This window comes from Saccoglossus kowalevskii, chromosome 9 (assembly GCF_978046115.1).
Source record: "Saccoglossus kowalevskii chromosome 9, keSacKowa6.1, whole genome shotgun sequence".
Taxonomy (NCBI): domain Eukaryota; kingdom Metazoa; phylum Hemichordata; class Enteropneusta; family Harrimaniidae; genus Saccoglossus; species Saccoglossus kowalevskii.
Window position 1 is genome coordinate 3,036,920 of NC_140649.1, and position 12,170 is coordinate 3,049,089.

A 12,170-nucleotide genomic window follows, 5' to 3' on the forward strand; every position below is an offset into this window, starting at 1 on the left:
ATTTCGTAAAGATATCTTCAATTCTCTACTTTTAATGAAATATTCTCTGCAACAAATCAAGAAAGTTGGTTTAAATTGCTTCTTAGTCATTGCTTTCAGAGCATGCATCACAAGGCTGCTAGTTCAGAATTATGTTATTTAGAAAAACGCTGAATATTACCTCCACGCCCTCGATACCAGTCACATGGAAAGCATCAACAATTCATTGAATGTTTTTCATGACATGCGCATCACATTTCATTCCAAGCAATTCTACATAGAACACAGTTACTCGTAACCAGGACTTTTCCTGATGAGTGCAGTGAGCAAAGGTTCTTGAATAAAAGGTACATCGAGTGATATATATCATAACTACAGGCAAAATTGTTGGGAACGGCTTATGAATGCCGTTTATCGTTGACAAGTTGATTTTAACCACCATCTGTGTTTTCAGACAAACACTTTATACAATGTATTCTGTCTGGTTTTGCCAACCTCATGCCCCATGTTGCAAAGAAGCTCGTTGGTGTTTTCTTCCCTGTAATTCATTCCATTGTATTCAACATAAACAACGCACTAGTGTCGTTTATTTCACCTCATATGCAAAGTAGGCATTTTGAAAAATGATGTTGCTTCAACGCTTATGGGATCACAGGCACCTGGATCCAAAGCAACCCCGTTGGCACGTCTCCCCTGGTCCAGCCAAGTGCTGAGTGGAGCGCAGTGCGCGCAGACGGTGTTGATGGGCGGACATTGGTCAGCCACAGAGGAGGTAACGCCTAAGGCCCCCGGGTGGGGTAAATCTTATGCAAACACTTTCCGCTGGACCAAATGCTACCCGGTCTGTGTGGTTTTTGGATCAGACCGCAAAGTGTGGGATGAGACCAAACGCCCCCAACCGGATCCCAAGGCTCCTTCCCCAGACCCGGTACCACAAATTTCTGTTTGGCAAACCGGGTAAAGGCCTTAGGGAAACTCACTTCATGGGAGAAGAGAGCACCCACACCTCGCAACTGCCAAACCCATGGCCACATATTCCTGTCGCACACAGATTGCGCCGGTGTAGTCCGGTTTGGAGGCAGCGGGTGATCGATTCCTGGACTTTCCAGGTGGTGATACAGGATACAGGATACCGCTGAAATCTCCATCTCTCCTGTCAGTGTCTCCCCTTTTGGGAGCACTGCCAGGGGACTTTCGCAAGGCGGAAGCTATAAGACAGGAAGTAGACAGTTTGCTGGAAAAGGGCGCCATACACAAGGTTTAGCTGGCATTAAGTCCAGGCTCCTACTCAAATGTGTTCGTAGTACCAAATCTACAGTTGGCGGGCATCCGGTTCTGGACTTAGGCAAACTGAATCAGTACGTACTCCTCGAACGGTTCCACATTGAGACGCCATGCAGCATTCTTCTCTCCATCCACTGTTTTGATTGGCTAGCCTCACTAAACTTAAGCAGGCCTACCTGCACATACCGATGCACCCGGCGAGTTGCGATCTTCTTCGACTTGCCCAGCGGGGCCAAGTATTTGAATCTTGGGTGCGCCCCCCCTTCGGGTTACGCACAGCCCTCACGTTCCACCAGAATGGATGGAACAGGTGATGCTGCTGCTTCACCAAACATCGGCACACATCAATCCGTACCTATCCGAGGGGTCCCATCCCTACCCAACACAACAGTCGATGTTCCTGGGCATGGAGTTCGACATAGAGATAGGCTTGGTACATCTATTTCAAGCGCGTTGCTTGGCACTAAGCAGCCTAGTCGAACACCTAGTCAGGTTCCCACAGTGTCCCTCCGAGAACTAATGCAGATCATCGGAATGATGACCTCGGTTCGAAGGGTAGTTTCCCAGGCCGCATTACGCAGCCGCCCAGTACAACTCTTCTCGCTACAACACCGAGCTCACCTACGGGAACTAGACAAGCGAGAAGCCCTGCCCTGGTGATTGTCGCTGGCTAACCTCGGATAATGGGTCCCCTTGGACCCACTCGCCGCAGCTATGACTCTGGGAAACAGATGCCTTCGTTCTAGGTTGGGGAACATATCTATTGGACGAACAAGCCCAAGGTATATGGCCCCCGCATTTGTTTCGTAACTGCCATATCAACTGGCTCAAACTGAAAGCAGTGCACTTAGCACTCTTACACTTTCCATCCGTAGTTCGAGATCACAGAGTCCTTCTCTACACAGGCAACGCAGTGGTGGTCTCCTTCAAGAAGGAGTGGGGGGGGGGCGTTCCCCATCGTTGTCAGTCCTAGCAGAGCAAATTCTCTTTTGGTGTCTGGAATACAATGTGGCGCTAACCGCACACCACCTTCCAGGGGCGCGGAACAGTCTGGCAGACGCCCTTTCATGCCGACTCCGTCTCCAGAATACGGAATGGCAGATAACCCAAGTGGGTAGCCTCCAGGCTGTTTTGGCTGTGGGACGGTCCAAAGACCAGTTTGCCACATCCCGGAACACCAAGCTCCCGACGTACGTACATTGTAACACTCCTGCCGACTTCAGGTAGGTGCCTGGGTACCTGAAAAAACTTTGACAGGTGCACACCAACATATTGATACTGGTCGCACCCAAATGGTCAACCAAAACTAGTCGAAACACCAGTAGATTATTCCTATTTGCAAATTGATTGTAATAAGAGAACAGTGAGATATTTAAGAACCACTTTATTCATTATAAAATGAAAATTTATATTTTACCACTATTTATGGATCAAGAGTGTACTGAAGGTCGGACACTTCGCTGCCAATATCCCCAACATAGCTCTAGGGAAAACGTAAAAAGCTAAAACTTACGTGACAACTACTGCGAAAGAAACCAACCAGGTGGTGTCATAAATATCACAAAATACTAAATGTAGCCCCAGTCTCTAGAAAAATTAACTTGAAATGAATAAATTTTATGTTTTTCCGTAAAAAAATCACGAGAGTACCTGTATCTCTATACAAGCAGCTGTTTTTACAGTGATAGCGCCCTCACATGTTTAATATTTTTTGTTAGCCTTCAGACGAAGTCTGTCGAAGGCTTATAGATTGGGTTCTGTCCGTCCGTCCGTCCGTCCAAATAATGTCTGCGATTGTGTGAACATGATAACGTGCAAACGAGGAACATAGCTCGTGGTAGCTCAAGGAAACTTGGTGACACAGTTAGATGTATACAGCTGTTGAAAACAGAGACTCCTTCGATCTCATATAAGCAGGTTCACGTGGATGTATCATTTTCAACTATTACCAACAACGCTATGATAATAAAGACATTGTGAAATTCTTTTGTTGTTATGTAGAAAAATACAGTAATTTTACCAAGTAAAATCATATTTATTAAAATTGTTGTTCATACATGAGTTGTTCAACACACTACATAGTTTGTAATTTCATCCAGCTCCTTTCAGTCACGATTCAAGACAAATAAAAGGCACAAATATAGATAATATACTAGTAGCAAATTATTTTATTAGTAATTATGAAAAAAAATTATGGGTACATATGGAATACATTTCGTTATGAATTATTTTTAATATCAATTTCTAAATTATCTTGTCAAAATCAGTTTTTTTCCCATGGTTTTTCCCCCAAAACGAAAGAATTTCATAATGTCGGGAACGAGAAGTTTTTTTTTATTATTATTCATTGGGAACGGAAAGTCTTTATCGTAGTGCTTCGCCTCGGTTGACAATGAGCTCTTCGGGTCGCTAAATCTGTATGTCCACCTCTGTTGGGGTGAACATTTGTATTATTATACTGAATAAATCTTAGAACAGAAATGGTGGCACTCAATCATGGCAATCTTCCAGGTCATCGTTAGAAAGATTTTCGGAGGCAAATTTAATCTTGAAGGATTGCAGGAAATTGACCCTTACCGATTCATATTTATGAAAATCATCGGGATTCAGGTACCATAGTGTTTGTAACAGAAAAAAAAAAAAACGCTTTCGCGTGGGATTTTTCATGCAAACATTGTGAATGGTTCCCCGACACTGATTCCTTTTTAACTTTCAATTTTCTAAGACGCGGCAAACCCTGCTCATGACCGGAGACGTCGTCGAGATGCAGGTGCGATTCCTCTTAGCAACGCGTTCTATTTATTTCCAAAGCGTGTGGTCGGCGCCTTTGATTGTGTTTATTTTGTTCTTTTTTTCACGTAATCTAGCACTGGCAGCATTTGTTTTGTCGCGTCTCACAACTTAATGTCCAAGCCGACTTTGTTTTGGCTGTAAGTGAGCTACGTACAGCTCATGAAAGTATTTCGCCCAGAGTTCGCAAAAAACGGAATACCCTGCAAAATTTGAATCTTTTATTTTATAACGAGACATTGGGCGCAAAAATAAAAACCATAATTGTAATTCAACAAGTTTATGTAACGTGTTAGTCCGCTTGCCAGCCGCCTAGTTAAAAAACGCGATCTCCATTGATGTCAGCTTCGACAACTTCGGACAAGTAAGATGGGCGCTGGCCGACATTACATTTGCAAGTATTGTATGTGTTTGTACACTACGGTCATTCTATAACAATCGATTGGTCGTTTTTTCACAGTCTTACTATTCCTGCAGATATTCTTCAATTGTTATAGGTGCCACGGATTTTAACATAACTACAACTTGACCCGTGTTAAACCCAAACCATGCGTGCATGACAACCGTCACCCTACACACGGTTACTCAACGAATACCATACTCTACAGTGGACATTTTTCGCTCTCCACCAAAAATAGAATGGTTTTATTTCATAATAGTTGTGTCTGTGTCAGTGTCGTATTTGATTTCACATGTTTGGTTAGATCTTGTTTATGGTAGACATTATTATTACGCATATGTATTATTACCAGTTTTATATGGCCGTGTGATCCACCGCATTTTTTCAACGGTCGTTTATAAATTTCTGATTGTATTTATTCTTATTTTATTATCATAAAAACAAAAATGATACACTTATACATGAAACAGTAGGTAATGAACTGTAAATGCGGGCGGTTGCGCTGTCAGGCGAGCGAGCGAGCGATTGCGCGAGCAGATACTTCCGGATTTGCGCGGTCGAAAAAAAAGCGGAAATTGCGCGGTCGAATTGAACAAAGTGAGCGGAAAAAAAAAGCGATCGAAATCCGGAAGCGGGCGGGAGGTTGGGCGAAATGAGTACTGTAGATTAATTTCTATCTCAAAGGTAAGAAACTGTGCTTATGGTATTTATTATGAACTTTGATTTATCCTTTTGTGTCCTGACTTTAGTGAGAAACTAGCGATCGCACAGTGTCACATTTTGCCAGAAAAACAGTCCTGCTATTAGTTCAAGAACTGGTTATGAAACGTGTAAATCGAAAGTCTATCTCGTCATTTATGAGGCTTGGGAATAACGTTTGGCATATAAAATACTGGAATAATAAAAACGTAAAAGTTTGGAACACACTGATCGTGACTCTGTTATGTACGATTGCTATTTCCGGTGTTCATTGGCAACTGTAGCAGATTGAAACATATTAGACTAGAATTATCGAGAAAACACAAGTCAAGTTCGGCCAGCCGTGACTGCTTGAAAGCAATGATGAAATTGAAAAGTACTGTAATTCAATATCAATGAATCTATCATCACTTTTAAATTATCTTTGAAGTAAATATGATACCCGAGTGCATTATTGCACTCGTGACCGGGATCTCCATGCTCCATGCGGTGTTGAAGTGGTAAATCGAACCTCTGTCAACAGAGAAACATTTTCCCAATCAGCTATTTATTTCGGTACTGAAGTCAGGGTGGCAATTTCAATGTTTAGCTACCATAATTTATCTCCATTATGAGCAGGAAAATAAATTACAGACCTCGATTGAGAGCGATTTAACGGCGGCCATGTTTTTAAGGGATAGTGAAATAATAATAGGGAGGGGTCAAATTCACGTAATCCTCAATTTTAATGATGTTGACTTAATAGTCATAATTTTTTTTTTCAAAACTCTGGATATTATTTTATATAATATTTTAATACGACTACAATATGTTAATTAGTATGCAAATTAATATGCAAATTAGCAGCCAATCTGAGACAATGCAATCCAGTTCAAAGGAAATTTGACATACACTTAGGTTACATGATCACTACCTCTGCTGATTGGTTTTTTATGCACTTCTATCTGCTTTTATATTAAATGTATTTTTTTGTATTTTTCTCAATAGTTTTTTTTTTAATTTTTTTTGATAGCTTGCCATCCATTTGGTTCAGCTCAAGTGAAATTTTCGGCACAAGTACAAGCACAAGTACTGGCTTTTTGCACATTCTTAATATTTTATTTTTGCAGAATCCTGTGAATATTAATTTGACAACTTCATAGAGTGGAAACTGTTGAATTAGTTCATCCTAGACTTTGGTAGAACATGTTTAAAATAGTACAATGTGAACTGCAATTTCTTTCTGGCTGGTATAAATTTATTAAGTAATATTTTTTCGTACTAAAAAGACTCAAATATCTTTTTTAATTATATCTAACAGCCAATGGGAGCACATATGCTACAACCTCTGCTTACTTTGGACTAAATGTTCTTTTTTTTTTTCAGGTGCAGAGCCAGATTTTTTTCTCAGAAAGCAAAGGCACTGGAACTACATGTATTACAAAAACATACCGGTACTATTCACTGCGTGTCTGACAATTCTATAAAGTTTCGCAGATCTTCTTTTTTTACTTTGAGAAGTTCTGTCAACCAAAGCATGAATATGTGTTTTCTCTGTACACACATGATTTGAAATTTCACACGATTTGTTAATATTAATGTATGATAATAAAAACTTGATAATATTCTTCTGGATTTTTGCACTTTATTTGTATCATTGTCGTATGAGAAGTAATCTTGTCCTTATTAGAGATATTGAAACTAATCCAGGGCCACAAACTAGTTTATCCAAACAGACACAACACTGACTCATATTTGCAGATCTGATTTGTATACTTCCTTGTCATTTTACCTCTTGTACTGGTTTGTTGCTATCTGGTTTCCTTGCTGAGAAAAATGCTGACCTGGATGGCGAGTGCTATTAACTTGAAAATGCCATAGAAATCACGTTTTCCAATTTATGTCCATGCAACTTTAGAATAACAACTAGCGAAGGCAGTGTCATTCATGACTTGTTCTTTTTAAAGTGATCTTTCAGATTTTGTCTATTACATGTACAGTTAACTTTCACAGTGCCCTTTGTTTACAAGTATAGTGTCCTCACATGTTTTTCAAAATGCCCATTGCAAAATCTAGTGTTTCCATATATGTCATATTTGATATTTGGTAAAAGTATGGATCAACCTACATGCAATTACATTCACTTATTATGCAAAGCATATACCTTTATAATACTTGTTCTGATCACACGTGAGCTACCATAATAACTTGATTAATTCACGGTCTCTATTAATTATTAATTCGCGCACCCATTTTATTTTCAAACGTTAATTTTTAAATGTATTCACGGCGTTCAAAAACATGTTTAAAATTGTATCCTATTAATTCGCGGGCCAGAATAAAGTGGATAATATATTCCATGAAGACATTAAAAATATACATTTTGCTAATGTGGTGTTTTCTATTTTGTACCCTTCAAAGCCAGCTGTCATGTTTTGTTTGTACTATTTCAATAGCCAAAAAGAAATTATTTACAATTACCAAATAACATTTTAACCAGTTCGCTTCCTTGGTATTAATAAAATTGAGCAATGTTGACTGCTGGCTTGAATGAGTGGCTATCCGTTAATCCAAATCATACCTGGCTCCCATTTCTGATAATGATATAATATTTTGCCTCTATTTTAAGCAAGTTGATGTACTATATGTTCATGGTCTTTTATGTATGCCTTGAAACCAAAGAATGATAAGATTTTCACTTCTCCCCTACATTTGTATATGTATTTTTTAAACAATAAAATAAAATGATTCAACATAATATTTTTCACCTCTTAGATGCCAAGTATAATATTTTGTACATTACAATCTGTATTTGATATTAAATTACAGTTTTGCTGCAGTTTTTCCCACAATGACTGTACACAGTGGCATTCCATAAACAAGTGCTCTATGGTTTCAATTTCTGTATGACACATAACACAGAGAGGGGAGGTTACTAACTTCCATTCAAAAAGTTTTGAAAATGTTGGAATATATCTATGAATAATTTGAAACTGAAAAGCTCTAAGATCTGTTGAAATTGTAGTGGTGTAAGGTAGACTGAAATTTTTTTTAATAATTACTGGAGATACATTATACAGTTCCTCCAACCTAGATTTAATTGTTGAAGGTTCTATTATATTATTACACATACGCTTATATACTAGTTTACTTGTTAATGAATTGATATGTATAAATGATGAATTAAAATAAATTACATTTTCTGGTTCAAACCACTTGTGACTGTTATTATGAATTTGAATTTTCCACTTTTTCGGTATTGCAGAAATTAATCCCTGAATATGTAAATAATCTAAAGTTGATAATCCCTTTGTTTGCCAATAATTCCAGATGTGAAAGTTGCCCTTATTATCAATTAAATCAATAATTCTATTAATATTTTTAATTGCCAGAGATTTGAAATAAACTGGATGGTTCCCAATTTTTATATATATGTTATTCCAAAGCCATTGATGGTCTATTATATTAGGTGAGTCAGGGGGAACTTGTGCAAATGCTGCCCATTCAAGGCAGATATCCAGAAAGAATGGCGAGACTTTCAGTTCTTGTACATCGTAAGTGCAAAGAAAAAGTATGTTGCCACCAAAATTCCTTAGCACATCTCGCATAATCACCTGCCAACCGGCTTGGCCTCCCAATGGTAAACTTTTTGATCTATTTAAACTTTTGGGCTTTCAGAAACGAATCAATTTCAATCATCTTTAGTCCACCCTTTTCAATGTTTGCAATTATTGTATTACGTTTTACTTTGTCTTTGCTGTTCTATATAAAATTAAACATTATTTGTTTTAATTCCTTAATAACTGTCTTTGGGGTTTGAACCATTGTTGCTACATACACAAACTGTGATATTCCAAACGTTTTCAAAATTTGTATTCTCCCGATGATAGACAGCGCCCTCTGGGACCATAATCCACAGATTTGTTTTAGTCGTTTTAATTTACTCTTAAAGTTCTCTTCAATAAATTTCTTGACATCATATGTTAGATAAATTCCCAAAATTTTGATTCCATCAGTCCAGATTAATTTTTTTTTGGTTTATGGCCATAATCCATGAGCAGGGCTTCTGTCTTATCCTCGTTCAGTCTTAGACTCGAGCATAATCCATAGTTAATAATAATACAAAATAAAATTTCAATTGACTTTTCATTGGTAAAACAGGTGATATCATCTGCATACATTGCTAACTTGATATGTTTTTTTAAAAATTCATAACAAACTACTTGTGGGTTTCTACAGATATTGATTGCAAGCAGTTCTATAACTACTACAAATAGGTACGGGGATAGAAGGTCCCCTTGGGGCCCCCCCCCTATCGACCGGGAAATAACCAGTAGAGTATCCATGGTTCCTAACACAGGAGGAGATATTTTTAAAAAATGTTTTAACCCACTTAATAAACGAGTCCCCGAAATTAAAAGCCTTTAATGCTTCCACTATAAATCCTTTGTCTATAGAATCAAATGCTTTATGAAAATCCAGCTATAAAAAAATTCCAGGTCTGTTGTATTGCTTTGAATACCACATGACATCCAATACTGTTCGCACAGCATCCCCAATAAACCTATCTTTTACAAAGGCACATTGATCTGAATGGATAATTGTTGGTAGAACTTTTATAATACGCTTTGCCAGAGCTTTTGATGCAATTTTAACATCCACATTAATAAGAGTTATTGGCCTGTAATTTTGGAGTAATGTTTTATCTTTTCCTGTTTTCGCAGTTAAAGTAATGACACCTTGTTTTTGTGTGGCTGTTAGCTCCCCCTCTAAGAATGATTTATTTAAGCTCCTAACCACATAGTTCCCAATTATATGCCAAAAAGTTTTGTAAAACTCTGAGGAGAGACCATCATTGCCTGGTGTTTTGTTATTCGGTAATGACTGCAAAGCCATATAACATTCATTTAAAGTTAAGTTACCATCACACAACATTTTATCTCACTGAGTTTTGGTATGTCACAGTTACGTAAAAAATCATTTGCGTTTTCATTTAGTAAATTGACCCTTTTCGCAGAATATAATTTTGTATACAATTTTTTAATTTGCCTATTTATGTCTAGTAGATCAGTTGTATCTGTGTTTTCCATAGATAAACGCTTTACTGTTGTTTTTGCTGTATTACTTTTTTCTAACCCCAGAAAAAAATTGTTGCTTTTTTCTCCTTGTTCGTACCACAGACATCTAGAACGTATTATCGACCCACAGGCTTTTTCATCCCAAATTTTATCAACTTGTTCCTTTAACTGCATGTAATAATCCATATTATTGCTGTTTAAATTTTGTTCAGTATCCTTAATTTCGAGCTCAAGTTTTGAAAGTGTCTTTTGATTTTCTTTGGCCTTTATCTTTGAAAACTTTTTTGTAAACAATCTAATTTTGTATTTTATTAATTCCCAGATTAACCTCTTGTCAGTGTCAGCAAACTCATTACCCCATTGGTTAATGTTGTTAGTTAACTGGCTCACATACTCCCTGTCGTTACATAAACTATTATTGTATTTCCAGTAAGAATTACCGTGTCTCACCCAGCTGCGGGATTGAAATGAAATATTAATTACTGAGTGGTCACTACAAATAGATGGGTCAATTGTCACTGATTTAACATTGTCCTGGAGAGTGTTCGAAATATACCAATAATCTAAACGGCTTTGTATGATAGGAGATTTCTGGCGCCATGTATATTGTTTTGCGGTTCTATTTTTTACTCTCCATATGTCTATTAAATTTAAGGCATTCAACCCTTCCCTAATATTTCGTGTAAGTGTAACATTTTTCCTCAGGTTTCCGCCCTGACGATCTAATGCTGGTTGCATACAAATATTGAAATCTCCCCCATTATCACATACACAAAGTCCGAAAACGGGGACTTATAATTCGGTCTCTGTGCGTCCGTGCGTCAGTCTATCCAATGTCATATTTCAGAATCCTGTAGACCGATTCCGTTCAATCTTTGCATGTGTCTTATACCTTATGTGGGACATATGCACATGCAGTGGTTTAGTGATTCGATTAAAAATGGCCGACTGGCAGCCATCTTGTTTTTTGAAAATGTTGTATTTTGGACATGCTTTGTCAGTTTTCATTCAAACTTGGTACATAGATTATACATGTTAGGATACATGTCCATGACGATTTATTTCGCAATTGGATCAAAGATGGTCGACTGGCAGGCATCATGTTTTTGTTTTTTTATGCGGTATCTTGGACGTGCTCTGTCAGTTTTCATTCAAATTTGGCACATACTTGTACTTTATACATGTTAGGATGCATGTCCATGACAATTTGTTTCAAAGGATGGCCGATTGACAGCCATCTGACTTTTTGGCCTTACTACTATATTTCCACAATTTATGTACCATTTTCATTCGTATTTGGCACATACATCATACATATCAGTGTGTTTCATAATCAGATCAAAGATGGCTGAATTACGGCTGTTTTTATTATGGCCATATTACTATGACACGAAACACGTGTTTTGATGTAAATAAACAATTTGTTGTATACGCCATTTGGAACTCAAGTTTCAAGGACACGCTCGCGACAACCCCTCCGCTTTAATATGACGAGCACAAAGAGAACTTAACGGGGACTGTGTCATTTTCAATGACTTGTTCAACTTGAAATCAAAATTATTTTTAATCATAATACATATTCCTTTACTGTGCGATGAACCATGGGAATAATAAATTTTACCATTCCATTGTTTTGATACCCGTTCCTCCATATCTTTAGTACAATATGTTTCCTGTAGCAATATTATCTTGTTACGTTTTCGTTTTACCCAATCTATCAATTTTTTCCTTTTTAAGTTGTTCCTAAAACCCCTTACATTTAGCGATAGGAGCCCAATTGAAAAATCAGCCATAATTCCAAATATGAAAAACGTCCCACATCTCATCAACAAATGACCATAACATCCACCACCATGGTAGTGGATGGAAAAACATGCCAGAAATAGAAAAACAGAAAATAAATATTAAATTGTACACACCAACCTTACTGACCATAGTAAATAAAGAAAGAGAAAAGTCCC

At 37.6% G+C, this 12,170-nt stretch overlaps 1 protein-coding gene across 1 annotated transcript in view; it reads left to right on the forward strand.

Annotated features, from left to right (window-relative positions):
* The window catches only part of LOC100373205 (spindle and centriole-associated protein 1-like), a 72,731-nt gene that overhangs the window by 15,765 nt on the left and 44,796 nt on the right, over nucleotides 1-12,170 (forward strand). The window lies entirely within an intron of this gene.